At 41.8% G+C, this 27,506-nt stretch overlaps 1 long non-coding RNA gene across 1 annotated transcript; it reads left to right on the plus strand.

Annotated features, from left to right (window-relative positions):
• Positions 1–20,966: 20,966 nt before the first annotated feature.
• LOC141577991 (uncharacterized) lies at positions 20,967–23,286 on the plus strand. Its single transcript, XR_012507762.1, has 3 exons — positions 20,967–21,358; positions 21,617–21,802; positions 22,199–23,286. It is a non-coding gene; the product is annotated as an uncharacterized LOC141577991 (long non-coding RNA).
• The last annotated feature ends 4,220 nt before the right edge of the window (positions 23,287–27,506 follow it).

A 27,506-nucleotide genomic window follows, 5' to 3' on the forward strand; every position in this document is an offset into this window, starting at 1 on the left:
ATGATCTACAGGTCCATTCATGTTGCTGCAAATGGCATTATTTTATTCTTGTTTATGGTTGAGTCATACTTTGAATTTCGAATTTTGGTCTTTTCCCAAGCTAGCAACATGCAGCACGATACCCTCATGGTGCCGGGCCGTGGGCAGTGAGCTGCAGCTCCGAGTCGGCCACGGGATGGGGAGGGTGAAGGGCTGACACACCCGCCACCATTCTGCACTGATACTACCACTCTGTTGTTCACTTTCAGTATAGTATTCAGTAAATTACATTAGATATTCAGCACTTTATTATAAAATAGGCTTTGTGCTACATGATTTTGTCCAACTGTAAGCTAATGTAAGTGTTCTGAGCATATTTAAGGTGAGCTAGGCTAGGCTATATGATGTTCAGTAGGTTGTACTAAATGCATTTTTGACTTACGATATTTTCAACTTACAATGGGTTTATCGGGATGTAACCCCATTGTAAGTCAAGGAAGATCTGTAAATTTTAGAATAAGCATGTCACTACAGAAAACTGTGCTGGGATTTTGATGAGGAATGCATTGAATCTATAGATCAGTTTGGGGAGAAGCTGACATACTAACAATGTATTCTCTGATCCATGAAGATGATATATCTCTCCATTTATTTAGATTATCTCCAGAATGTTTGGTAGCTTTCAATGTATAAGTTGTAGACATATTTAAAAAAAACTTATTTCTAAGTATCTCAGTTTTAGCATGGTATTAGGAAAATAATAGACACATAGATCATTGGAACAGAATAGAGAGCCCAGAAATAAACCCACACAACAAGAGTCAACTGATCTTTGACAAAGGAGCAAAAGTAATCCAATGGACAAATGATGTTAGCACAACTGAACTTCCGTATGCAAAAAAAAAAAAAACTTAAACAGGGACCTACACTTTTCACAAGAATTAACTCAAAATTGATTACAAGCTTAAATGTAAAATGCAAAAGTAGGGAATTTCTTGAAAAGGTAGGAGAAAAATTATAGTCTTGGGTCTGGTCGTAAGTTTTTAGATATAATGCCAATAGAAATGAGTTAAAAATTATGTTTAAACTTTCTTAAAAATAAAAACTTCTGCTCTGCAAAAGACACTGTTAAGAGAACGAAAAGACAAGTCACAGATTGGGAGAAAATATTTGCAAAACATATACCTGATAATAGGCTTGCATATAAAATATACAAAAGACTGTTAGACTCAACAATAAGAAAACAATCCAGTTTAAAAATTGGAAAAGACGTGAACAGACACTTCATCAGAGAAGATATACAAATGGCAAATGAGCATACAAAAAGATGCTCAGTATCATTTGTCATTAGGGAATTTCAAATTAAACAATTTTAAGAAAACACTACCCATCTATTAGAATGGTAAACCCCCAAGTCTGACAATACCAGTTGCTGGTGAGGAGAAGGAACAACAGGAACTCTCATTCGTTGCTCACTGGAATGCAAAGTGATACAGTAACACTGGAAAGCAGTTTGCCTGTTTCCTTCAAAAATAAAAATAGTTTTTCAGGATCACCAGTAATCACTCTGTGAGGTATTTGCTCGGTAGATTAGAAAACTTATGTCCACACAAAAACTTGCACGTGAATGTTTATAGCAGCTTTATTCATAATATCCAAAAAAAAATGGAAACAGTGACAATGTCTTTCAATTGATGAACAGATAAACTGTGGTATATCCACTTATTGGAATATTATTTAGTGATAAAAAGGAATGAGCTATCGAGCCATGTAAAGACATAGGTGAATCTTCAGTACGTATTACTAAGTGAAAGAAGCCAGCCTGGAAAATCTGCATACTGTATAATTCCAATGATTTGACATTTCTTGAAAAGACAAGACTACAGTGATGGTAAAAATCAGTAGTTGCTAGAGGTTTGGCAGGGGGCTGGGGGAGGTGGGGTTTGAAAAAGTAAAGTACAGATTTTTTTTTTAGGGCGGTGAAACTATTCTGTATGATACTGTAATGATGAATACAAGATATTTAGTATTTGTCAAAACCCATAGAACTTTACGGCACACACACACACACACACACACACACACAAACCCTTAATGTATACAAATTTAAAAAAATCATTCGGAAGGTCAGAGAGTGCCAGCATGGATATAGATTGTGATGAAACAATCTAACTCTTCTACAAGAGTATGAAACAACCTCACTAAAGGGGGTAGGGGAAAGAGTGTTAATCTAAGTAACTTTGGAAATAAGTGGAGTCTGTAAAAACTAAAGGCTAAATAAATGGTACATAAGCATGGTACTCTAGTTGATAACATCGTTTCCCACAGAGGTAGAAGTTATTAATTCTGAAACCACTGTACATGTATGCTGGAACTGAATAATTAAGCAAATGGATGGCAGATGGTGGGACCCAGGGTTTCCAATACTGGAGTGGGAGGTTACAAAGGGAGAAAGCTAGAATGGTGCCTGTGGTAATGGATTAAGTTGGAGGCATCAGTACGAACTTATATTTGGCTTGATTTAGATACACGTGGCTTTATTAGAAATATTTATAGTTATGTGTATATACCCAAAGAAATATATTCACACATATATCTCCTTGCTTTATCAGCTAAGAGAGGATAGAAGCAGTGACACCGCAATAGTAAAGAACACACCTTGCACCCAGATCTTGGTTTCCAATACCATTCTCCAACAAAAGGAACCACATCTCCTTGGAGAAATGGCTAGGACTGGAGCAGGAAATACACAGGATACTCCAGAGCCAAAAACTTAGAAAGTGCTCAAATATCAAAACTCACAACGATGGGGATGTGTCAAAGGGACACAGAAGTCCACTGAAAGGGCCCCTAGTGGCCAAAGCTGGAAAAATCTGAACAACAAAAAAAGTAGTGTTGACTTATAACACAAAATATAAAATAAATATCCACGAATTCATACCGATATAAATAAATAGGGAAGAATAAATAAATTACATATGCAGAAGAATCCCAAATAATTTATGTAGATACTCAGCCCTTAAGGAGGGGAAGCATAACTCCTGACTCCTGACATGCAGATTGTACACAGAGACTATCTTCCAAAAAGTACAGATGGAAGGGGCCAGGGGTAGGGGTGCGGAAAAGGGAGAGAAACTTTAGATTGGAGAATCAAATACTACCCCAAGCCAAGTGATCAAGTTAACATCAACAGTGATAAGTGATAATGACAGTGTGTACTCCCTTCGGCAAAACAAAATCTCTGTAGTTAGCCAGAGCCACCTCCTTTAGGACACGGAACACATCCTACCCCTGCCAGATCCTTTATCCTCTAGATAACCTCTGCACATTAGTCAAGGCTCGACTGAGGCCTTGAGTACTCCGGCTTAGCCAAACATTTGTGCACCTCCAGGACCCTGTGGATAGATAGCACTTACCTGACTCTTGAAATGAGCTACTTATGTGCCTGTTCTGCTGAACTGTGAGCTCCTCAAGGGCTGGGATCAGACTTAATTGTCATTGTGTCCCCTAAGCCTAGAATATCGTGCCTGACACAAAGGTCAAGTTTAATAAATACTGGTTGAACTAAATTGAACCGTACACTTATTACATTATTGAGAACTTAAACATACACTATAGTGGATTAAAATAGTTATTTCCAACTAAATCAGCTTCATTTGTTAAAGATTCTCTCTAGCATGACTCATGTTATCTTTAAATACAAATGATGGCTGGAACTATATGAATTCACACACTTCCTAGACTGAAGTAATCTCTAGCTGCAGAGTTTATGGCTAAACTTTTTATTGAGGTGCTAGCTCACTATGCCTATGCCTTCCAAAATATGACAAAGGCAGAGCATCTGGTGATAGTTTTACTAATTCTTCCAAGCTTCCGTTTAGTGTCACGATGCAGAAAATTGCTAAAGCTACCCTGGGATTTTGAAGGTATAAATACAGCTCACAAAGAGCCCTGTGAATTCCCTGGGAAGAAACTCTGTATTAGGAGAATGTGGTTCAGTAACTGTGATAATGGGTCAGGGAGAAATAGATACACAAGCATTTCATAACTAAGCGCTCTGAATCTGTGTAAATGATGCCTGGGTTAGACGTGGGTGTAAAAACATTAGTGCCCTGTGATGAGGGGAAAAAGTGGAATCTTGGGAAACCTGTGAGACTAAGGTGGTATTTCTCAGGTAGTTTTGACTTGATCCCCAGTAAGAAATTAATTTTACATCATGATCTAGTAAATATATGTATACGCATGTATATTATGTATAATTAAAATGAAACACTTCCCATTGTTGTGTGTGCTCTCTTATCTTCTGTTTTACTTTAGAAAAATGCTAATCTCACTCACTAAGTTGATTTTACCCCTCATGATGAGTCAGGTTTTACAATTATTTCTCCAACATTTTATAAAAAATTTCAAATATGTAGAAAAGTTTAAAGAACTATGTATTGTACAATGTTTTAGTACAACTGTACATTGAATACTCATATACCTACCATTTAGTTTCAACAATTCCAGGCACTTAAATGCCATACATATTTATAAACTACAACCCAATATTTTTATGGTTATCTTTTTAGGATAAAGTTTACATATAGTGAAGGGCACAAATTTAAGTTTGTATTAGTTTCCTAGGGCTGTTATAACAAATTAGTATAAACTGTATGGCTTTAAACAACAGAAATTTATTCTCTTAGTTCTGGATACTGACATCGAGGTGCTGGCAAGGTTGGCTGCTTCTAGAGCCTCTGAGGGAGACTCTTTCAAGTTTCTCTCCTAGCTTCTTGTGGCATTCCTTGGCTTGTGGCTACATTACTCCAATCTCTGCCTCTGTCATCACATGCGTCTCCCTGTTTTTCTGTATCCTTGTGTCTTCACATGTCCGTCTTATAAAAAACACCAGTCACTGGATTTAACGCTACCCTCATTCAGTATGACCTCATCTTAACTTGACTAAATCTGAAAAACCTCTTTTTTCAAATAAAGTCATATTTATATGCAGTGAGAGTCAGGACTTAGGCATATCAATTCACAATTCAATCCACAATAAAGTGCATAGCTTATTCCATGCGATTTCGCAAATGCATATACCTGCGCAACTGAAATCCTTACTAAAATATACAGTTGGCCTTCCTTCTCTGTGGTTTGTTATCCTATGTCAACCATGATCTGAAAATATTACATGGAAAATTCCAGAAGCAAACAATTCATAAGTGTTAGATCGTGACTCTGCTGGGTAGTGTGATGAAATCTCTTGCTGTCCTGCACCACCCCACCCTCGATGTAATCATCGCCTTGTCCAGCGTATCCTGCCCATTTAGTGACTTAGTAAATGGCTCAGTTATCAGATCAACTGTTGTGGTTTCACAATGCTTATGTTCCAGGAATCCTTACTTTCCTTAGTAATGGTCTCAAAGCACAAGAGAAGTGATGCTGGCCATTTGGATCTGCCAAAGAGAAGTCAATGTGCTTTCTTTAAGTGAAAAGGTGAATGTTCTTAACTTACTAAGGAAAGAAAAAAAAATGATATGCTGAGGTTGCTAAGCTCTATGGTAAAAACAGATCTACCTGTGAAATTGTGAAGAAGGAAAAAGAAATTCATGCTAGTTTTGCTACTGCGTCTCCAACTGCAAAAGTTAGGGCCACAGTGTGATATTAAGTGCTTTAGTTAAGATAGAAAAGTCATTAAATATGCAAAATAAGGTATTTTGAGAGAGAGACCACATTCACATAACTTTTATTACAGCATGTTGTTATAATTGTTTGATTTTATTGTTATTTACTGTTAATCTCTTACTGTGCCTAACTTATAAATTAAACTTCATGATAGGTACATATGTATAGGAGAACACTGTATAGATAGGGTTTGGTACTGTCCACGGTTTCAGGTATGCACTGGGGATGTTGGAACATATCCCCCTTGGACAAGGGGGACTACTACACAACAGTACCTCTGTCCCCAGAAGCTCCCTAAGTCATTTCCCAATCAGTCTGCACATTCACTCCACCCCAAAGGCGAATCAGAAGTCTTTTTTTTTAAACCATAGATCAGCTTTGCCTGTTCTAGAACTTCATGTGAAAGAAATCATATAGTATGTGCCCAGCGTCTTTCACTCAGCATGCTTCTGAAATGTACCCATGTTGTGTGTATAAGTCGTTTTTCCTTCTTATTGCTGAGTAATAGTTTATTATGTGGATAGGCCACAGTTTGGCTTCCATTATCCTGTTGGTGGAGATTCAGGCTATTTCCAGTCTTTGGCTATTGTGAATAAAACTGCTAAGAGCATTCTTGAGACATATGCTTTCATTTCTCTTGGGTATTGTATTAGCTTTCTATTGCTGCTGTAACAAATTGCCACAAACTCAGTGATTTAAACAATACAAATGTATTATCTTACAGTTCTGCAGGTCAGAAATTCAACACAAGTCTCACTGGGCTAAAATCAAGTTGTTGGCAGAGTTGTTTTGCTTTCTGGGGTCTCTAGGGGAGAACCTGTTTCCTTACCTTTTCCAGCTTCTAGAGGCCACACACCTTCCTTGGTTCACAGCCCCCTTCTCCATCTTCAAAGTCAGCAATTTTGCATTTCTATGACCATTCGTCTGCAATCACATTTCCCTCTTACTCTCTTCTTTTGCCTCCCTCTTCCACTTTAAAGGGCCCTGTAATTACATTGGGCACACTCAGATAATCCAGAATAATCTCCCTAGTTTATTGTTTTTGTGTTTTTTGGAGGGACAGGGAGGCAATTAGGTTTATTTATTTTTTAACTGAGGTACTGGGGATTGAACCCAGGACCTTGTGCATGCTAAGCACACACTCTACCACTGAGCTGTACCCTCCCACTGATCTCCCTAGTTTTAAGTCAGCTGATTAGCAACCTTAATTCTCCTTTGTATGTAACACAGGTTCTGGGGATTAAGACCTGGACATTTTAGGGGGGGGGCACTATACTGCCTACAACAGGTACCTAGTCAGGAATGGAATTACTGATTACAGAAAAAATCTGTTTAACTTTTTAAGAAACTGCCAGAACTTCCCCCAAAGTGATTGTAAAATTTTGCATTTCCACCAACCATGTATGAGAGTTACCCTGATATGAACAATATATGAGCATTCTGACTGCATCACATCCTTGCCAACATGAGATGATCTGAGACTTCTACTAGCAAAATAATGCTGACAGCCTACCTTTTCGTGTATTAGTCGGGACTCTTGGCTTCACTGACAGAAACCTAGATTCAAACTGGCTTAAATTGGAAAGGAAGTGTGTTGGCTCACAGAACAGGAGAGTTCAGGGTTGTAGCTTGATTCAGACATGGCCCAGGTTAAGAGCTCAAGTGGGGTAATTTCTCTCTGTGACTCTTCCCTCTCAGCCGTTTCCCTCTTTGTGGCCTTGTTTGCCCTCACGTTGCTACTTCATCCTACTGTGTCAGTCTAGCAACCTCAGCAGAAGGAGGAATTCCCTCTCCTACCTTTCATACTCCGGTCCAAGGAAAGACTGGGATGCCCACTAGCTACTAGCACTGCCTTCTCCTCAGATTGTGGTGACACGCTCACTTCTGAATAAATCAAAGGTGTATTTACCATGAAGCCAATGCAGCTAAACTGTAAAATTTGCCAAAGTAAATATTTTAATCATATCTCTTTCCACTCTGACCTCCCCTCCATCACACTTCCCCTGTGTCCAGCAATTTCGATTGGCCATAGGTATTTGTCTTGGGGCAGTTGAGTTGAGTATATGTTTTGGTTTGGCTTTTGTTGGATATATTTACATGCTTTGCAATGATTTCCACATATGGTTTTGATATTTCTAGCCATTCTGGTATAAGAATGGCTCCAGAGAACTCCTATAGGACTTTGGCCCAACTTACCTGACATCTTGACATGAGGATGCAGTGTCATAGATCATACGCATCCAAGTGGTACCCAGGACTAGGGATTGGATTGCAGAGAAAACACATGGTTTGAAATGTACAAAGCCAGAAGCCAGTCTGTGGAAATTCTTCCAAGCATCAGATGTGTAAAGTTATAAGTGAAGGAATCCATTCGCATTGACACTTGGTTGAAGCAGAAATTCTCTCCTATCAAGAGTATATTTGATAATACAGCAGGTACAATTATCAATGCACCATATGGTTTTCCTACTTTTGATGAAAATCACGTGAAATTTAGTTTATTAGAACTGAGTTTATAGCCTACACCTGTGGCATTTTTAGAACTTGTAAGTTAATTTCTCTTCTCTTTATTTAGCACTGTCTTTGTGCCAGGTGCTTTTCTGATCACTGGAGATACACAAGTAAACACAGCAGACTCTCCTGGAGCTTTACACAGGTAATTGTCAGATCTTCACCTTTAAAACAAGAGGGCCTCCAGCAGACGTCTCTGTGGACCTTTGGGCAAAAACTGTAGCTGTTGCTTCATGATACACTTGGACTAATTTTTTAAAAAACTACAAGTATTCCAGGAACCCTGGGAGACAGACAAAAACAAGAGAACCATACCCACCTCTCTTAACAAAACAGAATGAAATAAAACAACGAAAGTAAGGCTGTGGTAACAGCATAGACTTAAATTTCTGTGATTATTTGAGGTTGGATCTTGAAATCAATGTTACATCTAATTCTTAGAATTTTATTTTGGCTCCTTATATCTTAATAGAGTGTATATAATAATGGCCAGGAAATGCATAAACTGTGAAATGCTGCTTTCCTGCACAGAGGAGGATATTCCACAGCGGAATCAGAAAGTGGCATAAAATCCAGGTTCTATTGTTCTGGGGAGACATTTTAAAGAGGGGATCAGCCTACAATTTGTTTCTCAGTTCAAAAGGCACAAGTCTGTAAAACTCTCCTTATCACCACGTACAGCAGCACAGAACATAACCAAGTAAAAAAGCTCTAAAAGATCGGCAGTGAGATGCCATGCCATTTAAAGAGAAAGGACATCTTCCAGATAATAAGCAATTCAGCTGGCATTTTGCCGAATGTACGAAAGAAGAGTAAATCCTCTTAAATTCCAGTATGTAATGAAGACTTAAAGAATGAACTTTAAAAATCATTGCTGCCAAGAGATTTGTGAATTCTCTAAAACAGTATTAAAATCTCTGCTATAAAGCAGCAGCCATTTCAAATGCAGCTGGTGAGGCTGGTGAATGCTGTCAGAAAGAGAATCTGTGGATTGACACAGAATGGAAAAGAGACCTCTCCCTTGGCCATCCTCGACTAAAGGTTTCAGCAGTTCCTAGCTGAGAAGGATTGAAGGGTTAGAAGTCATTACTAAGTCAATGCTTATTATTTGTTTTACGTACACACACACACAGACATGGATATGAATATGGGTGTGGATACAAATATGAATATAGACATAGATACAGATATGTAGATATGCACATGTCCTGGAGGGGCCATTGGGTATTTGGTCTTGTATTTTTGTGCACCAAATTTCTACACACACACACATACACACATACACACATTCATGCCTAATATAACTGAATAGTAAATTATATTTAGTTTCCATTCCACAGAATGAGTTTAGTTAATTTTACTTAACTTCTTTTTTGCCATTACAAAGTCCCAAATTCAGTACCTCTTCTAGAACAGCAGACTTTGAAATCAGACCTGGGTTTAAACCCTGATTCTTCCATTTCCCAGATGTAAGACCTGAAGACAGTGGCTTGGTCTCCAAGCAGGTAAAATTAGGAGAATAAAACTGATGCTGAGTCTTCAGTGAGGACAAAATTACATAAAATGTGTAAAGCTCCTGTACCAGATATTCGCCACGCCCACACCCCAAAGCGAAACTTCCTGTCCAAATTTCCCACTGAGGGGGTTGGTCTGCCATGCTTAGTCTACGTCTTCTGTGTTAGTTTCGGCCCTGGATGGCAGCCTGCCCTCTGGAGCTGAGAGGAAGATGGCCCTGGTCCTGGCTCTGCCCTCAAAGTCATTCTTCCCTCATTTCATCTCATCTCTGTCGCTTTCAGTCCAGGTGGGCAGCGTTTCTGTTCATAAAGAATTCTCAGGAAACATGTTGGCCTCCCATGCAATTCATGGAGGCCCAAGACATCAGACAAGAGGATCCTGCACAGCCCTTCCCTGGATAACAGCATCCCTGTTCCCAGCTTCTGCTGGGATGGTTGGTTGGATCCATGAGTCGCATACCTACTCTCTGTGGAAAATGGCCGTCCAGCCACACCCGTGGCTCTGTTTCCAGACTGGGCCATCTAGGTAGGCTGAGAATCTTCCAAATCATTAAGTGCTGGTTTCTTTTTGCTTAGTGGTTCCTTCCTTCCTCTGATGTTTTACTATTAAGCAACAAGGAGAAACCAGGCTGCACCTTTAACACTCTGCTTGGAAATCTCCTCAGCTAAATATCCAAGCTCATTGCTTTCAAGTTCTACTTCCATCCAACAGAACACAACTCAGCAAAGTCCTCTGCTGCTTTATAACAAGGATCACCTTTCCCTCGGTTTCCAAGAACATGTTCCTCACTTCTGCCTGTGACCTCTGTCATGGAATGTTTGTGTGCCCTCACCCCCTCATTCATATGTTGAAACCCTGAGCCCCAATGTGATGGTATTTGGAAATGGGGCCTGGGGGATTAATTAGGTTTATGTGAGGTCATGAGGGTGGGGCCTCCATGATGGGAGGAGTGTCCTTATAAGAAGAGCAAGAGAGACCGGAGCTCTCTCCCCGCCATGTGAGTTCACAGAGAGAAGGTGGTCGTCTGTAAGTCCGACAGAGACCCCTCACCAGGAACCGAATGTTGACATCTTGGTCTTGAACCTCCCAGTCTCCAGAACTGTGAGAAATATATATCTGTTGTAGCCACCTTGTCTATGATATTTCGTTATAGCAGCCAACTTAATTAAGATTTCATAAAAAGCATCTTTAACACCCATATTTCTAGCAACATTCTGTTCACGATGATGTATGTAATCTCTGAGACAATAGAAGCTTTCTCTATAGTGCTCCTTTTTTCTTTGAGTCCTCACCAGAATTTCCTTTGATATTCATATTCCTACCAACAGTCTCTTCAGGGCAATGTAAGCTTTTTCCATCAGGCACCCCACAAAAACTAAAAACAGAAAACTACCTGAGCCAGCCCAAGTCCAGTTCTAGAAGCCCCATTATACTAGCACCCAGGTAAGGCAGGGCATAAAGATGCTCCTCAGCAAAGTCAGTTTCCATCCCTCTCTGTCAGCTGATAACTGGGTGAAGATTCTGGAGCACAAAGATCCTAGGCTAATTAAACAACTGCCCTTCCAGAAGTACTGGTGCCTGAACCACTGCTACTCTGTGTGTTTTAATGAGTTACGGTACCATTAGAATTTAACTTCTTTTAGTAACAATCCTTCGCATTGCACACACCTTGGTACCAGCCTTAGGGATGATCGCATTTAAACAACCCTCATTTTTCTGTTATGAACTGAGAAGAAGAGGCCATCCCAGAGCAGCAGCTTTCCTTCCCTTCAGCCTGCAACTGCCAAGGTGGGAGGAAAAGGAGACGGCTGACTGTTGCTAAGCAACCTTTGTTGGCAAGAAATATAAAAACTAGACTCAAAGAACTTCTAATTGGGCAAATATCTTAGAGAATATTTATAATTCCGGAGAGATTTGTTTTCAGACCATTCCTTTTTTTATTGAAGCACTTAATCACTTATTTTAGAGATGATTGTCATAATTACATAAAATTTTATCACTTAAAGCTAATTTTGGAGTGTCACTGATTTAGTTCTAAGGATTTGCAGAAGACATCTTAATTTTTTAAAATTTAACTAAGCCTCAGAGTGCATATAGTGCACACAAGACTACCATGGCTGTCCATATCTATAGCCAAGTAAAGCATCTCCCTGGAGCTAGCATAGCACTGGAGATGGCAGCATGACACTTAAGCTTACTATTTACATAATTATGGTCTCTGAGAGAGTGACCAATTCATTCTGATTTTCCCAGAATTTCCCAATTTCAGCATGGAAAATGTTGCATGCCAGGAACCCCCTTACTCCTAGGCATACCTGGGTGGTTGGCCAGCCTGTTTCTGACTTTATCATTTTACCTGAGATAATTAGGTTGGATTTGGTGTAAATCTTACCACTAGAGTGGTCCTGGAAGAGACTTTGTGGGCACAGATGAACATATCTGGGTGTACTGCTGGGCAGCTGGCTGGTTTGGACTTGATGGGGCTCTAATCAGCTGGATGGACTCCTAAGAGAGGGTAGTTTGATAGAATCCATTGGAATTCCTTGGCAGTGAGAGTGAAACCAACCTGCTTCTCCTCTGTTTCAGTTTTCTTAATCTCTTGTTGGCCCACATTCTGAGATTTCAATTTCTTTTAGAACACCCAGATGGTTTACATATATAATAAGTTTCTATCCGTAACATCTGCCATTAGACATTATACAAATCATATATATATGATTCCAGCTGGCCTGGATACAGTGGGGGTCCAGCGTGGAGAACGGGTAACAGTAGAGCATGTGCAATGTGGAAGAGAAAGCTGCTGGGAGGTCCTTATGTTTCCCAGGGAAGGTGCACTGCTCCCTCTGTGGGGGCAGTCACATCCTCTCCCACAAATGTGGAAGAATATGGATGACCACCTTGGCCATCCGAGGTCACACACAGTAAGGTGATCAGCTGTGTGTCCATCTGTCCCTGAGGGTCTTGGTATATAGTGTAGTTGGCTATGTGACCAATTGATCTGTGTCCTATTGCCTAGACAACAGACTTAAGGTAACTGTTTGCTGTGGGTCAGTGCAGACTGAGTGCTATGTGGGGGCCCAGGGAGGAGACGTCCAAAGTGAGTAAGTGGTTGGGAAATAAGATAGCCCGAAGGGGGGTAATTTATCCTAGAGAAAACAAGACTGAAGGGTAATAATCAGTGCTCAGGTAGATAAGGATTTTCCCAGGTAAGGGCTATCTCTTTCACCGAAAGAGAACAAATGAGAGAAATTGTGTGCAATCCAAATACGCCAGATACAGGTGAGACATCCTGACATCCAACATGCAATGATCCTATCACCTGTCGCCTGACAATATGTCCAGGATTAACAAAGGATTATGCAAGGTTGGCCCCATAGTTCTCTGCATTCTCAGTTTATACACCGCAGGGAAGACCCTAGTGAATGTGCCACACAGGTGTCCCTCAAACTAATCCCTGGGAACGCTCACCCCTGAGTGAACACAAGACAGCTCTACAGTGATGTGTGTGTGTGTGTGTGTGTGTGTGTGTGTGTGTGTGTGTGTGTGTGTGTGTGAGCTGATGGCTGAGAGGCTGATAGATGAAATAAGGATGCAGACTTAGCAGCTAATTTACTAGCACTATAGTTAGACTGTAAAGATGTGGAAGGAAATTCGGTTGGCAGCCATTAATACACCACTCAGTCAAATGAATAGAATTACTGTTTAGGCTGGTACTAAGGAGTGCCAATGGTGTTGCATTTTTAACTAACAAATGCTGAGGGAATTGTAAGTGCATTTAAAAGACGATATGAGATTTCTGCTGGTGGAGAAAGGTTGATAAAACTGAGACAGAAGCAAAATAGCAAAGAATTGTCAGTACACTCTATTCTGGGGGAACAGGATGCCAGCTTCCAAGCTGTCTTGAGAGTGCAATCCATGCACTATGCCCCTTAACGCCGGGAGAGGAGATGATGTGATCAGTACAACAACAATAAAAGGCTATAATCAACGAGTCAAGCAGATACACGGAATTCTACATTTCTGAGTTTGGCTCTTTGAGCTCAAGGGATAAGCCAACCCATACGTGCTGAGTCGATGAGGGAAGGGGTTAGGTGTTGGTATGCAGTGGGGGAACCTGGTGGAGGTTCAGAAGATTTCCATGCCACCCACCTCATCCACAGATCCATCCACAGACACATGGACTTCCCCCGAGACTCGTGGGAGCTCCCTTGAGGTTAAGCACACAGTCAACAGAGCTCAACCCTGCTGCACCACCTCCCTTGTGCACCGCCCCACCCCACAGTCACTTGCCCCTTCTGAGCCTTTTCATTACCTGCTCCCCACTCCCTAGGTCCTGCCTCTTCTTTTATCTGATCTCTGGTATAACAAGCCAGCCATCCTCTGCTCCTTGGGGGCTGTGTACTAGGGACACGCGTCTTCAGATCCTGACCTGGGACTGTCCCTGCAAACACAGTGCCTGCTAGGTCATCCTCCAGGATCGGCTGTAACCTTATCACGCTAACAGAGTGCTTCTCTCCCAGACTTGAGATACCAATACGAAAGCCTACCTTCCATCCCTCAGCCTCCGGAACCACCATGTTCCGGAAGAGGGGAACTTGTCCTGCCATGAAAACATTCGAGGTTTTTCATCATTAGTGTGGTTGCTCCAGAGCAAAGGGGTTGGAGATGCTTATTCAGAAAGCAAAGGTTTGGAGCCAGGAGGAAGGAAGGGAGAGGGGGAGGCAGAGAGGGAAAGCAAAGAAGGAAGGGAAAACAAAGGAGAAGGGAAGGCAGCTCCCTTTCCTTCTGGGCCTGTGGAATTACTCTGCATCCCAGGCTGTGTAACAGGACGGCAGGAGTTACAGAAACTCCTCTAGGGACTTTTGCCTTTGCTTTGCCTTAACCTTGGAACGCTCTTCCACCAGACTCTGTGTGGTTGGCTCCCTGGCTTCTTTTAGTCTCTGCTCAAAGGTCACCTTGCTCAGAAAGGCATCTCCTGACTGCCTCAGACCCGTCACCCTGCTTTATTCTGCACACGCAGACTTCTCACTGCCTGCCGCGCCATGTAGTTATCTGCTTATTGTCTATTTTTCCTACATTAAAATGCCAGCTCAGTCTAAGCACAGACTTGCCGGTTTGGTTTGGTTCAGTGCTGTCCTCAGAACAGTTCCTGGCAACATCACAGAGGCTCCAGAAGTATTTGTTGAGTGAAATTAGAGATCCAGGATTCTGCGGAGCTTGACTGATGTCTTTAGGATTCACTCTATTGGTTTAAAGCACATAAGATGGGGACTGAGGTATTTGGGCTATGATGTGTGGTCTTCAGCTAAAATAATAAACATCAGAACTAAGCCAAGCACTCCTTGATTTGTAGACTACCAGATGCTTCCTGCCAGATACATTTCCTTCCTATTATAATAAGTGAGGGAGAATGCCTATTGCCTGGAGTATGAATGACCAAGGTCTATTCTTTCAGATGCTGTGAGCCTTTGGATGGGTAGGGGTTCTTGGAGAACACTGGTTAGATGCATATAAGGCAAAGCAATCTGGGACTCTGTTCTTTGGGCTCCACTCCTTACTGTTCACTTCCAGGTACATGGACATCTTGGTTTGACTGGTGGCAAAGCAATTCAAGTTTCTGCAATTATGTGAACAGAAAAATATCTGCTCAAAAAGAGCTTTGAGATCCCAGAATAAAGAACAGATGACCCCCCCCCCCCCGCAAAAAAAAGACAAGATGACCCAAGATCAGACAAAGGGGAGTATGGATGTGGGAAAATCAATTAATTTGAGTGGAACATGCCACTTGGGGTTTGAGTTCATCTGTTAAATGCCTTGTTTGTTCCATCCGTTGTAATCCCCCTTCCCCCGAAAGCCACAGAGAACTTGCATTTTATCCAAAGTAAATATTCCAGTGGATGAAATCCAAGCAGACCACGTGAGCACTATAAGGCTGAGTTCTAGAGGGTTTCTCCCACGCTGGCACTTGACATTTTGCGGTGGAGGAGGAGGGTTGGGAGGGTGGAGCTGTACTTTTGAAATGAGCAGTATCTTGTCTCTCTAAATCGATTTTTAATGAATCTACACCTCCAGCCCAATCAATTAGGTCAGGATGAAAAATAAAAATTTTCCTCTGATATGGTCTCTCCCCTCCACCACCTGATGTAGAAAATCTTGCCCTTTTCTAGCTGTTTGTATCCTTTTCCACTTTACTTGCACACTTGGTTACACACCTTTCCCCTTTCATTAACCTGCCAGATTCTCACGTCTTTTTCTTAAACTTGATGGACATCTGAGGGAGATTTGGCAGCTGTGATGTGCTCCCTCTCAAGAAAGTCATGTCTAAGGCATGGGGGTCATGCAAATCAAAGATGAGCTGAATAGCTGGCAGAGAAGGTCAATGGCTTCAGAATGGTTTCACATTTTGTTTTATTAAAAAAATTTTAATCTTCCCATAGGGTCAAGTAGAAAAGGTCATCTTTCTGTGCAAATCTGGAGCATCCTCTTTATGCAAAGCCAGATGACCACAGGACTGAAACATTTCTGTCGTTGTTTCTGCCTGAGTTTGAGCACCTTCCCTGAGTACCTGCTCTGTGCCCAGAACTCTGCTTTGCGGAGGGGTTAGGGGATTGGAGGAAGAAAAAATAGGACACAATCCTTTGGCATTCCTGAGTGGCTTCTGTACAGGAGACTGCTCATGAATGTCCTAAAATACCTGTTCTCAACTCAGTCTTGTCCATTTCCAATCTGCTCTCCACACAGTAGTCCAATAGCCTTCCAAAAACAGTCAGATGGGGGCCATTACCCAGCTTGAAATAATCTGGTGTCTTCCACTGTGTAACATGGGATAAAGTCCATGTTTAATATGACTCACCCTTGTCTTCCTCTCCAGCTCCATCTCTTACCCATCACTTAGAGCTCGACCTGTAAGCAACAGTCTCCCTTCCTCAAGCACATCTCCCCTGCTGCTCTCAGACTCTCCAGCCTTCATCTCCGAGCCTTTGCATATGCTGTTTCTTCTGCCTCATATTCCTAACCTACTCCTTTCCTTGCTTCTTATCAGCTGGGAAACCCTGTTCATCTTTCATTCTTCAGACCAGATTAGATCCTTTTCCATGTGATTCCAGACAAGAATCTTTAACTCAAATGCATTTGGGTGCAGGATAGGTAAGTCAAATGGGTGAAACTGGCCATAAATGAGACAATTAGGAGTGGTGGGGAGCATGGTAAATTGGAGATTGCGTGCTTCTCTAAATGGTCAGCCACTTCTCAGTTCCAGAAAGTGTTCCCATTGGGGAATACAAGCCCACTTTTGCTGTTTTTTCCCTGGTTTTTAAAGAGAACTTAGAAATCCATATTTTTATGAGAATTACCCTGTTTAATATGCTGTGTGGGCCCAGATGTGGTCTGAGGACCACTAGATGAGGCCCCCATTTAGCTGTCTTAGTCATCTTCCCTGAGGGCTATATGTGCTATGGAGACAGGGGCAAGAGCCTATCTTGTTGATTGCTCTATGGTATTGACAATCCCTAGCACAGAATCTAGCACATAATGGGCCCCCCCAAACTACTGGTTGAATGCACAGATGGCTAAATTAAAATGTCAAATCCAGCCTGTTTTGCAAGCTGCTGCCTCTCAAATCACCCTGATCTTCTCATCAGGATCTGTCCAGAATGAGTTGAGAGGAACTGACTCCTTCTACTAATACCACCCCCGCCACGTTCTTTCTTTTTATTTTTTATGTGACGTTTATCCACATGTGGCACTGGCGTAGGTACGATCATGAGGGTTTGGGGAACTTTATCTCTTGCTCTGACCAGTTTAGATTCTCCCAGGATCAACTGCTGAGATGGGTGAGTACTTTCATAGACAGGAGAGTGAAGCTCAGAAGATGACTGTGGGGAGGCTGAAGTGGGAACTCGTGGCTCCTCTGGCTTTCCTCTCCTGGGTCTGGACTTCAGGGTGTGTCCATATGCCTGAAGGCATGCCCACGTGGGTGGTAAAAATTGCCCTCTTGCATGGACAGGCCAGAGTCCAGCTGAGAGATAGCCCTGTAGGGGACCCCACACTGAAGATGAGAAAACTATCTCTTACAAACCAGATTATTTAATTGCAAGAGACTCTCTCCTTATTTCCTTTTTTTCTTTCTGAGGCCTTTAGCACAGCCTTGTTGAAATGATCCAGCCTTGGCTGGAAGGGGGGACACATGAGTAAGAGCGATAAATGGGGAAAAGCACCCCCAAGAGGCTCCCCAGCGGCAGAGCAGCAATGAGGAAGTGTATCTAAAGTGCGGTCTTGGGGTACTTGTTAGAAATGCAGGTGTCCAGGCATCCTGCCCTCCCCCAGACCTCCCTTCCTCTCGGAGTGAAGCCCAAATATGTGCATTTTGAAGATGTGCTCTCTACAGTTTGAGAAACACTGCCTAATGGGAAGGGGAAACAGAGATAAATCTTTCCCTATTTCACGGCTACCTTGCAAGCTCAGGGTTTGATTTTGCTAAGAAAGATGGCAGTTTCCTCTCCAAGGCACAGGTAGTATCTATTTCCTAATGGCGGGCTCTAATAAAGGTGTATCTGTCTGAATGGCCTAACGACTTAGACCCTGGCCATGGTCCCCACTTCACTTGTTGCTCACCTGAGACTTCGGTGGGCTGCTTTGTGTCAGTGAGGATGGATCGAGGCCCTTTAAGGGGGCTGTTTCACAGTCATCCCTCTTGCCTGTTTTCCTAGTAGCCAACTGCAGAAACAGACTGTTCAAGTGCATAAAAAGAGACATGTAGTGACACTCAGCAGGGAAGCAGGTCTTTTCTAAATAAGCAGCCTCATTGTTTCCCTGCTCAGTGGTGTGTTTACAGCGTGGGAGGCTGACTAGCTCAGTTGACTTAGAAACAGAAAGAAAAACCAGGGATCTGGGAGCTGGGGAGTTGGCTCAGTCCCTGACTCACTGCATGGTCTGTGGTGAAGTCATCAGTGCCCCCCCACAGTCTCCCCACCCCGTAAAGAGAAGGAAACAATATGACCCCACTCTGTAAGCTGAGGATGATAGAATCGCAGGTTCTGGTTATTCAAAAGTGGTTTGCAAGTTCCAGAGTGATGCGTTTGCTGCTTGGGAGTAGAGGCGAGGACGGGACCTGTGATACTGAGAGGAAATACTACCCCAGAGTCAGAACAGGATTTCAGTCTTGGCTTTGAGACAAGCTTAACTGTGTGACCCTGAGTAAGCCACCTGATCTCAAGGAAGCCACCTTACTTTGGGCAAGGCCCCTGACCTCACCGACCCTCACTTTCCTTAATGAAAGATAGAGAAGGGGTGTCAGGTGACCTCTGAAGGCCTCTTGCTGGCTCCAGCCGTGTCTAGGAATTAATGAGAAGAAACCCACCTTTGCTCAGGAGCATGGTTGCTTGCTCTGACTTCCTTCAAAGAGCCTGTCAGAGGTGGGCTGGTCTCTGAGCAGCTATCATCCAGCAGAACTGGCTGGACTAACATCTCTGGTTTGCCTTCATGTGTAATTTAAAATGAAAACACGACATGGAAACAGCCTGAATGTCCATCAACAGATGACTGGATAAAGAAGATGTGGTATATTTATACAATGGAATACTATTCAGCCATAAAAAACTGACAACATAACGCCATTTGCAGCAACATGGATGCTCCTGGAGAATGTCATTCTAAGTGAAGTAAGCCAGAAAGACAAAGAAAAATACCATATGAGATCACTCATATGCGGAATCTAAAAAAAAAAAAACCCAAAAAACAAAAAAACAAAAACCACCACCACCACCACCAAACAAAGCATAAATACAGAACAGAAATAGACTCATAGACATAGAATACAAACTTGTGGTTGCCAAGGGGGCGGGGGGTGGGAAGGGATAGACTGGGATTTCAAAATTGTAGAAGAGATAAACAAGATTATACTGTATAGCACAGGGAAATTTATACAAGATCTTATGGTAGCTCACAGAGAAAAAATGTGACAATGAATATATATATATGTTCATGTATAACTGAAAAATTGTGCTCTACACTGGAATTTGACACAACATTGTAAAATGATTATAAATCAATACAAAATGTAAAAAAAAAAGAGAAACTATAAAGCAAATTTTAACAAGTGTGATGAAGCTCTCATTTTTCCTACGAAGACTGTTTTGACATCTTTTCTTGGGACTAGTAACCAAATTCTTTAAAAACATTTTTGTGCCCCTGATTTGCAGGAGGCCAGAATGTGTGTTTATTCTGCCTCCTGGGTAACTCAGCAGTAGAAAGGTGGTCTTGTTGTCTCTGCAAGGGTCCTGCTGGTAATAGAGCCTCTTCCACAAAGAGATAACTCTGCTCAGAAAAGAGGAATTGGGATTTGAGGTGTGGCGTAGAAAGGAATTCTGAGAAAAAAACAGTAACTGGAAACACTCAGTGGTAAACTGAGCCCTGTGGCCCCTGCTCAGGTTTGGATGTCTAGCCCTTGTCTTGATTCAGGCAGCTGGGAAGAGACAGGCATTTGCCTCATGGCCTCTTAGCCTTACCCTAAACCCAAGCTCGCTGGTTGGAAAGATGCTCTGAACTATCACGATATGAACTCTGAGGTCGGTAATGCTTCTGTCCTCATTAGGAGCCTTTTGACCTCCTCCAGGATGCAGGACTGCTGGGTGGAGCAAGGAAGGCTCTGTCCCTTCACTGCAGTCCTGCACTTCCAGACGGGCCCTCCAAATTCCTCTCCTCTTCCCACTGTCTTGCCTTTCTCTTCCCTTGGGAGTTCTGTCACTGGCTGCATGCAGCTCCTCTGCCTCCGAGGTAAAGGCCCTAGCTGGTCCTCTGAAACAGGAAGCAAATGGTAGCTCTGTTATCTGCCAAGACCCAGGCTCGTGGGAAATGGCCAAGGACCTGTCAGCTCATGATGTTCCTAGTGTCTGCTGTTTAGAAACAAGGGACAAAGGGTCAGATGACCTCCCCCAAGTGGCTATTTGTGAAGTCTGGGTGGTGAGCTGAGGCCAGGGTAATGGAGGGCCTTTCTTTCTTAGAAGCTTGGGATGGAGACATATTAAATAGTTTTAAACAGGAAGATAAAAGATCAGATTGTGTTTTAGAAAAATCACACAGTGATGAAAACATTACAAGGCATCAGAGTGGTCATGGGGAGATGTAATGGTGTGGATGTGGGCTTGTTGGATGGGAATGGAGAGACATGTACAGATTCTGAGGGCTGGGGGTGGCACTGACTAGCCTTGGTGGTCTATTGTTCATGGGGGGTTGGGAGTATGAGAGAGGGAGGAAGCTGGGTTTCTGGTTTGGACAAACGGTCGATACCGAAACGATTCACTAAAATTGGGAACACAGATGGAGGAAGTTTTGTTCTGGAGGGGGAAGCATTGAAATGATGAGTTTAATTTTGAATATATGATTCTAAGGCGCCTATGGGACATTCAGATGCAGATGTTTATGGGAAATAGCATGCATGTGTCCGGAATTCAGGAAAGAGGTCAGAGCTAGAGAAAACAATGGGGGAGAGCTGAGATAGTCCAGGGAGGGGATGCATGTGACCACGACAGAAGTCCCAGGACTACACCCTAGGAAGCACTTACGTGAAAGGCATTTTGAGGCAGGGGGCCCCACGGAGAGTGGGGGATGAGAAGATGGGTCAGAGACAGAAGAAGAGGATCCGGAGATTTTAAAGGAGTGCTCAATAGCATCAAGTGCGGCCAAAAAGGTAAGAAAGATAAGGGTGAAATGTCCATGGCGGAAGCAGAAAGGAAGTTGTGGACTTGTTAAGGGCAGCTTTAATAGTGTGGCTGGGGGCTGAAACCAGCAGCTTGAGGAAGGAGTTAAAGGAGAGAAAGTAAAAGGATGACTGTTTCCAAAAGTTTGGCTACAAAGTGGAAAGAGCTAGGGGAGGCCAGGGGGAGGCTGTGAAATCGAAGGAAGTTTCTTCACCTATTTACTTTGTTTCATTATATTTTCATTTAAGATGAAAGATTGGTTTAGTAGTCTAAAAGAAAAGAGAGAAAAATAGCCATCATGTACACGCAACAAAGTAAGCAGGCTTCAAAAGCACCGTGCTAAGTAAAAGAAGCCAGACACGACAGACTTCAAACAGCTTGACTGAGTTTATATGAAATTCTGGAAGAGACAAAACTATGGTGGCAGAGAGCAGGTCAGTGTTTGCCAGGACCTAGGGGTTGGGGTGGACACTGCTTGTGGGTACCAGAGAGCTATTTGGGGTGTGGGGAACGTTTAATACGGGCAGTCCTTGGTGTGTGTGCTATTGATATGCCCAAATTTCAGTTATCACCACTTAGTTAAATAAACACCAGTCCCCAGCAACATCGTTCAAATTTCAGTTACAAGAGTATCTTAGCTGTGAGTAATTGCTGAAGTTACACACTTTGCAGCTAGCCTCAGTGCGCAGACCGCTGTGTAGAGCAGGTGTGCATCCGCATCAGTGAGCCAGCACGGCGCCTCCTTCCGGGCGTTGACTGTTGCTCAGTGGCCACCTGTTTGTTCTGCGGTTCACTCACAGACTTCTTTGTGTTCCTGCCTTGTCTCCCAGCGGTAGACCCATGTGACATTTTACAAAAATGGACAATGGAAAGAAGGAACTGGCCAAAAAAGATGAAACGGCAGCAAAGAAATGAAAAGTGGTAATACTGGAAGTGAAATTCAAGTCAAACGTAAACAGGAATATAGCGGCAACGGCTGACAGTGGGAACGCCGACTCGGCCACCGCTGGAGGGACTCTAGACAAGCAGCCAGAGAAAGCAGGTCAGGTGAACTTAACGTGGACATAAATGAGGAAAATGGCTGTGATTAAAAGAATGAAGATGTCCCAGAAGAAGTGATACTGGTAAAAAACAAAACAAAAATACCCCACATTAAAGGCATTAATCTCAGAAAGATGGTTCAAGAGCTATATGATACTGAACATGCCAAAGAAGGGAGCCCTCCTACATTGTTGGTGGGAACGTAGTTTGGTGCAGCCATTATGGAAAACAGTATGGAGATCCCTCAAAAAACTGAAAATAGACTTATCATATGACCCAGCAATCCCACTCCTGGGCATATATTGGGAGGGAACTCTAATTCAAAAAGATATATGCACCCCAATATTCACAGCAGCACTATTTGCAATAGCCAAGACATAGAAGCAACCTAAATGTCCATTGACAGATGACTGTATAAATAAGTTGTGGTATATTTACACAATGAAATATTACTCAGCCATAAAAAAGAATAAAATAATGCCATTTGCAGCTACATGGATGGACCTGAAGATTGTCATACTAAGTGCAGTAAGCCAGAAAGAGAAAGAAAAATACCATATGATATCACTCATAATGTGGAATCTAAAACAAAAACAGGAAACAAATTTAAAAAAACCCACAAATGAACTTATTTACAAAATAGAAACAGACTCACAGACATAGAAAACAAATTTATGGTTACCAGAGGGGAAAGGGGGTGGGAAGGGATAAATTGGGAGTTTGAGATTTGCAGATACTAACTACCGTATATAAAATAATACAAGTTTTATCTGTATAGCACAGGAACTATATTTAATATCTTGTAATAACCTAAAATGAAAAAGAATATGAAAAGGAATATATGTATGTGTATGCATGACTGAAACATTATGCTGTACATCAGAAATTGACACATTGTAAATTGACTATATTTTAATAAAAATATATATATACATTAAAAAAACAAGTGCAAAGGAGTCAATGTTTGAAGCTGATCCAAACTTAGAAAGGACTGTGACAGTTCACCAAGGTGTAGAAAAGATGCTCACTCTGTATCATAAATTACACGACAGGAAGGTGGCCAGCACTGTTCAAGCTACTCTTGAGAAGCTTTTTACAAGTAAATAAAATACCTTAGCTCTCAATTTTTTGGATGTTTTCAATTAGAGTGTACTAAGTATTTGTTTTACTATTTTTTTTTTTTTTTTAGTTTCTCTATTCATTTATAACTGATAGCAAGAGAGTGTTTAGTATTTTGACAAGGATTTTTGAAGGTAATGGAGTAATAAAAAATTTCCCCATTATTGATTTAACTCACTTTGCATGATCTCAGCTTGTGGGTTCAGTTATGGTTTCACACTACTGCGCAAAGCAAGGACCACCTATATCTTGACTGAGGGGTGGTTACAAGGCTATATTTATTTGTCAAAACTCATCAAATTGTACATTCAAAACTGATTACTTTTATTGAATACAAATCTCAATTAAAATGTTAAAAATAGCTATTATATATTGAAATTGCCATTTGACTGAAATTTCACACATATCTGTCATCTTGTAGCAGCCCTGCAGAGTAGTTATTTTTATTCCAACCAATTTATAGATAAAAGAACAAAATCTCAGGGAGGTGGTGTGATTTACCCAGGCCGTACAGCTAGCAAGCACCAGAGCTCTCTCCAAGCCCTCCCTAAACCAGGGGTTCTCAAACTTGGCTGCTAATGACTAGAATCACTGGCGGAGGGTTATGAAGTGCTGACGCCCGCGCCACACCCTCCCCAGGTGGGAGAGCCTGCACCACACTGTCTTTCATCAGCCACCATGAAACAATATGTGGTGACATGTTACATGAAAATCTGTCTATTTTAAAGTGGGGGGAGAAGAATGGAGTATGTAATCTCTGTAAGTCAGAAATAGTGAAGTTTTATTACAGTTTTTCCTATATAGAGGACTAAACTTCAAACTAAACTTTATTTATACAATTTATAATCTCTAGACCACCCCCCAAAATATCGATGGGTAGAACTGCAATTTCCTTTGCAAGTAGGAGATTTAGTTTGAAAGAATTTTTTTGGTTGCTATTGTTAAGACTTCATTTTTCAAAGAGTTGTTTTAGGTTCATGGCAAAACTGAGCAGAAGGTACAGAGATTTCCCACATACCCACTGCTCCCACACATCCACAGCCTCCCCGTTATCAGCATCCCCACCAGAGGGTACATTTGTTACAATTGTTGAACTTATGCTGACACATCCTTATCACCCAGAGTTCATAGCTGACGTTACAGTTCACTCTTGTTGTTGTACTGAAAGACTTTTAAGTCTCATTTTTAACTGCTTTCTTAATCCTCAATTTTCAGCAGTTACTGGGTACCTATGATGAGCTGGACACTTGCTCAGGGCTTTTTATATATCATCTCATTCAGTCCTCAAGTAACCCCATTATCCTCATTTTACAGGTGAGATTCAGATTAATTAACTTGCTCAAGGTCTTAGAGTTAGAAAGCAGCAAAGCCTAGATTTAAACCCATGTCTGACTCTGACCCCTGTACTTTTACATGCATTACCTCATTATTATTGCTGTTAAATTATTAATAAATTATATTACCTAAGCAATATGTCTAGTAAAGTTCTTGGCGCAGAGACAGCACTCAGCAACCCTGAATTCCCTTCCTTGAGGATCTGGTTCTCAAGGTTGGGAGGGACGTCCTGAGGCTAGGCAGGTGGCAGTGGGAAGGCAGAACAAATCTCAGGTGGCCTGAGCATTGCCGGTTGTGAGTGGGACTCTGGGCAGGTGGGGCTGTGCCTTTGGTGACTAAGGGGCAGGCTGGGCTGGTGGGAAATTGTCACGTGATATGATGCCACACGCTGAGCTCGTGCCTGGCTTCCGGAGGTGGACACCTCATATGCAAGGGCAAGAGGCCTGCTGAGCTGCTGGAATGCATAGGGTACCTGCTCAGCTTATGATCATTGTCTTTTGGGAAGGCCTGTTTGGAGCAAGATGATGTGTTTGCTAATTGTGAGACAAGATTTCACGGGAGGTAGAGAGCATAGGAGTTAAAAACTTGGTGGTTAAGTGCATGTGCTTTGGAGTCAGGCATACCTGAGGCTGAATCCCAGCCTGACCACTTGTTAACTGTGTGACCTTGAGGAAGTTGTTAACTTAGTTATCCCATTCATAAAAAGGGGATAAAAATGCCGGGGAACCTAAGCCTATGGTAATTATTAAGTGGGTTCATTTACGTACAGCATTAGCACAATGCATAGTTTATAGGGAGTTCTCAATGGATAGTAACCATTTTTTTCAGTTTAAAAAAAAACCCTCTGTGTCACATTATTTATTTGTTTGTTTGTTTGTTTATTGGTGGGGAGAGGTAATTAGGTTTATCTATGTATTTATTTAATGGAGGTACTGGGGATTGAACCCAGGACCCTGTGCATGCTAAGCACGCACTCTACCACTGAGCTATACCCTCCTCCTATTTTTTCAGTTTTACTGAGATATAATTGACATATAGCATTGTGTAAGTTTTAGGTGTACAGCATGATGATTTGATACATGTATAGACTGCAAAATGATCACCATAATAAATTTAGTTAACATCCATCACCTCACATGGTTTTTTTCCTTGCCATAAGAACTTTCAAGATCTACTCTTAGCAATTTTCAAATATCTGACACCTTACCAGTGGCTATTACTGTTATTGCGGAAACACACAAGCAGTTGAGAGGATAATGCTTCCCTATTTCTTGTCTCCTTTCTGTATGATTGTTATTTTTTTGGAGGTCAGCTATTAGAGTATAATGAGATGACAACTGAGTTTCACACTAAATCCAAAGATAGAAGAGTTGGACCTTCCTCCCCATGTTCCTTAAAGCACAATTCATGTGTTAACTTGTCTGCGATGCAGTTCTTCCTTCTCTTATGTTTCCTTAGCTGGCTTTTAAAATTTTGCTTCACCTTTATTGTGACACTTTATAGGCTGACTGTTCCGTGCAAAAATAATAATATTGGGATTTATGTTAAGCTTCAAGGGGCACTTGGAGGAAGTGCTGGTTCTAGCATCTTTTGAAAAAAATCAATATTTAAATAACCAAGTTGAAAGTACCATCCTAAGTTTGTCAGTGCCAATATGAACCAGCTAGTTACCTCACAATTTGGAAGGGGTGACTATAAAACAATCAGAAAAAGTCAACCTAATTTAAACCTTGCACAGCTCCCCAGACTACAAGCTACAAAGCGAGAGAACAATAGAAAACAGTTGTGGTTTAAGTAAGGGTCAGCAGCGTGAAGCTGTTTTTGAAATTTTCAGGATCCAGAGGAGGACCAAAAATGAAGAAATTAATAAATATTAACCTTTGGTAGCATACATATGTAGGGCAATATCAAGTTATAAAGAAGAGGTGATCTAAACATTGAAGAGTATCAAGATGTTAGATATGGTCCAGAAAAGAACAGCAAAATTAAAAAGAAAATATAAAAAACAGGAGAAGGGACAAGGAGAATAAGAGACAAGGTGAGAAGAGGAGAGCATTGGCATTTTAGATTCTACATAAAGAATTTCTCAATAGAAAAGGGTAACTTTTGTGAAATGGATGGAACTGTCTCCTCAGATGCTTTGAAGACCACAAGGATGGGCACAAAAGGACCTCATATAGTCCCCTGGAGTGCTGTGATTCCATGAGGTTTGGCTTTCTGGCTGGTTCCCCTGAGCGTATATATCTCTCCCTAAAAATGAAAAATTTAAACCTTGCAGCTTGAGTGGCCAGTGCATTCTTCAGAGAACTCAAATCAGATTCTGGCTTTCTCACTCTGTGGTCCTCATTCAATTACATTTGTCAAGCAGCCAACCAGACCCTGTAAGAGTGGAAACAATGGGGAAGCTGAAATAGCCACAAGGGTCTCTCCAACCAATCTGAACTTTATGTCAGGTTCCAGATGATTCAGAGTACAAACGGTACACAACAGGAAAACAATGTATTTGTTATCCCGTTGCCCAAGGATGTATGGTTCACCAGAAAGTTTTATATTGCGTTGTTTTTCATTTTTCATTTCTGTGTCCAGTGAAGAGCCATGTGGACACCATGGCAGAGCCCAGGGAAAGGGCCAAATTACCATGGG

The sequence above is a fragment of the Camelus bactrianus genome, chromosome 1, assembly GCF_048773025.1.
Source record: "Camelus bactrianus isolate YW-2024 breed Bactrian camel chromosome 1, ASM4877302v1, whole genome shotgun sequence".
In the NCBI taxonomy this organism is placed as follows: domain Eukaryota; kingdom Metazoa; phylum Chordata; class Mammalia; order Artiodactyla; family Camelidae; genus Camelus; species Camelus bactrianus.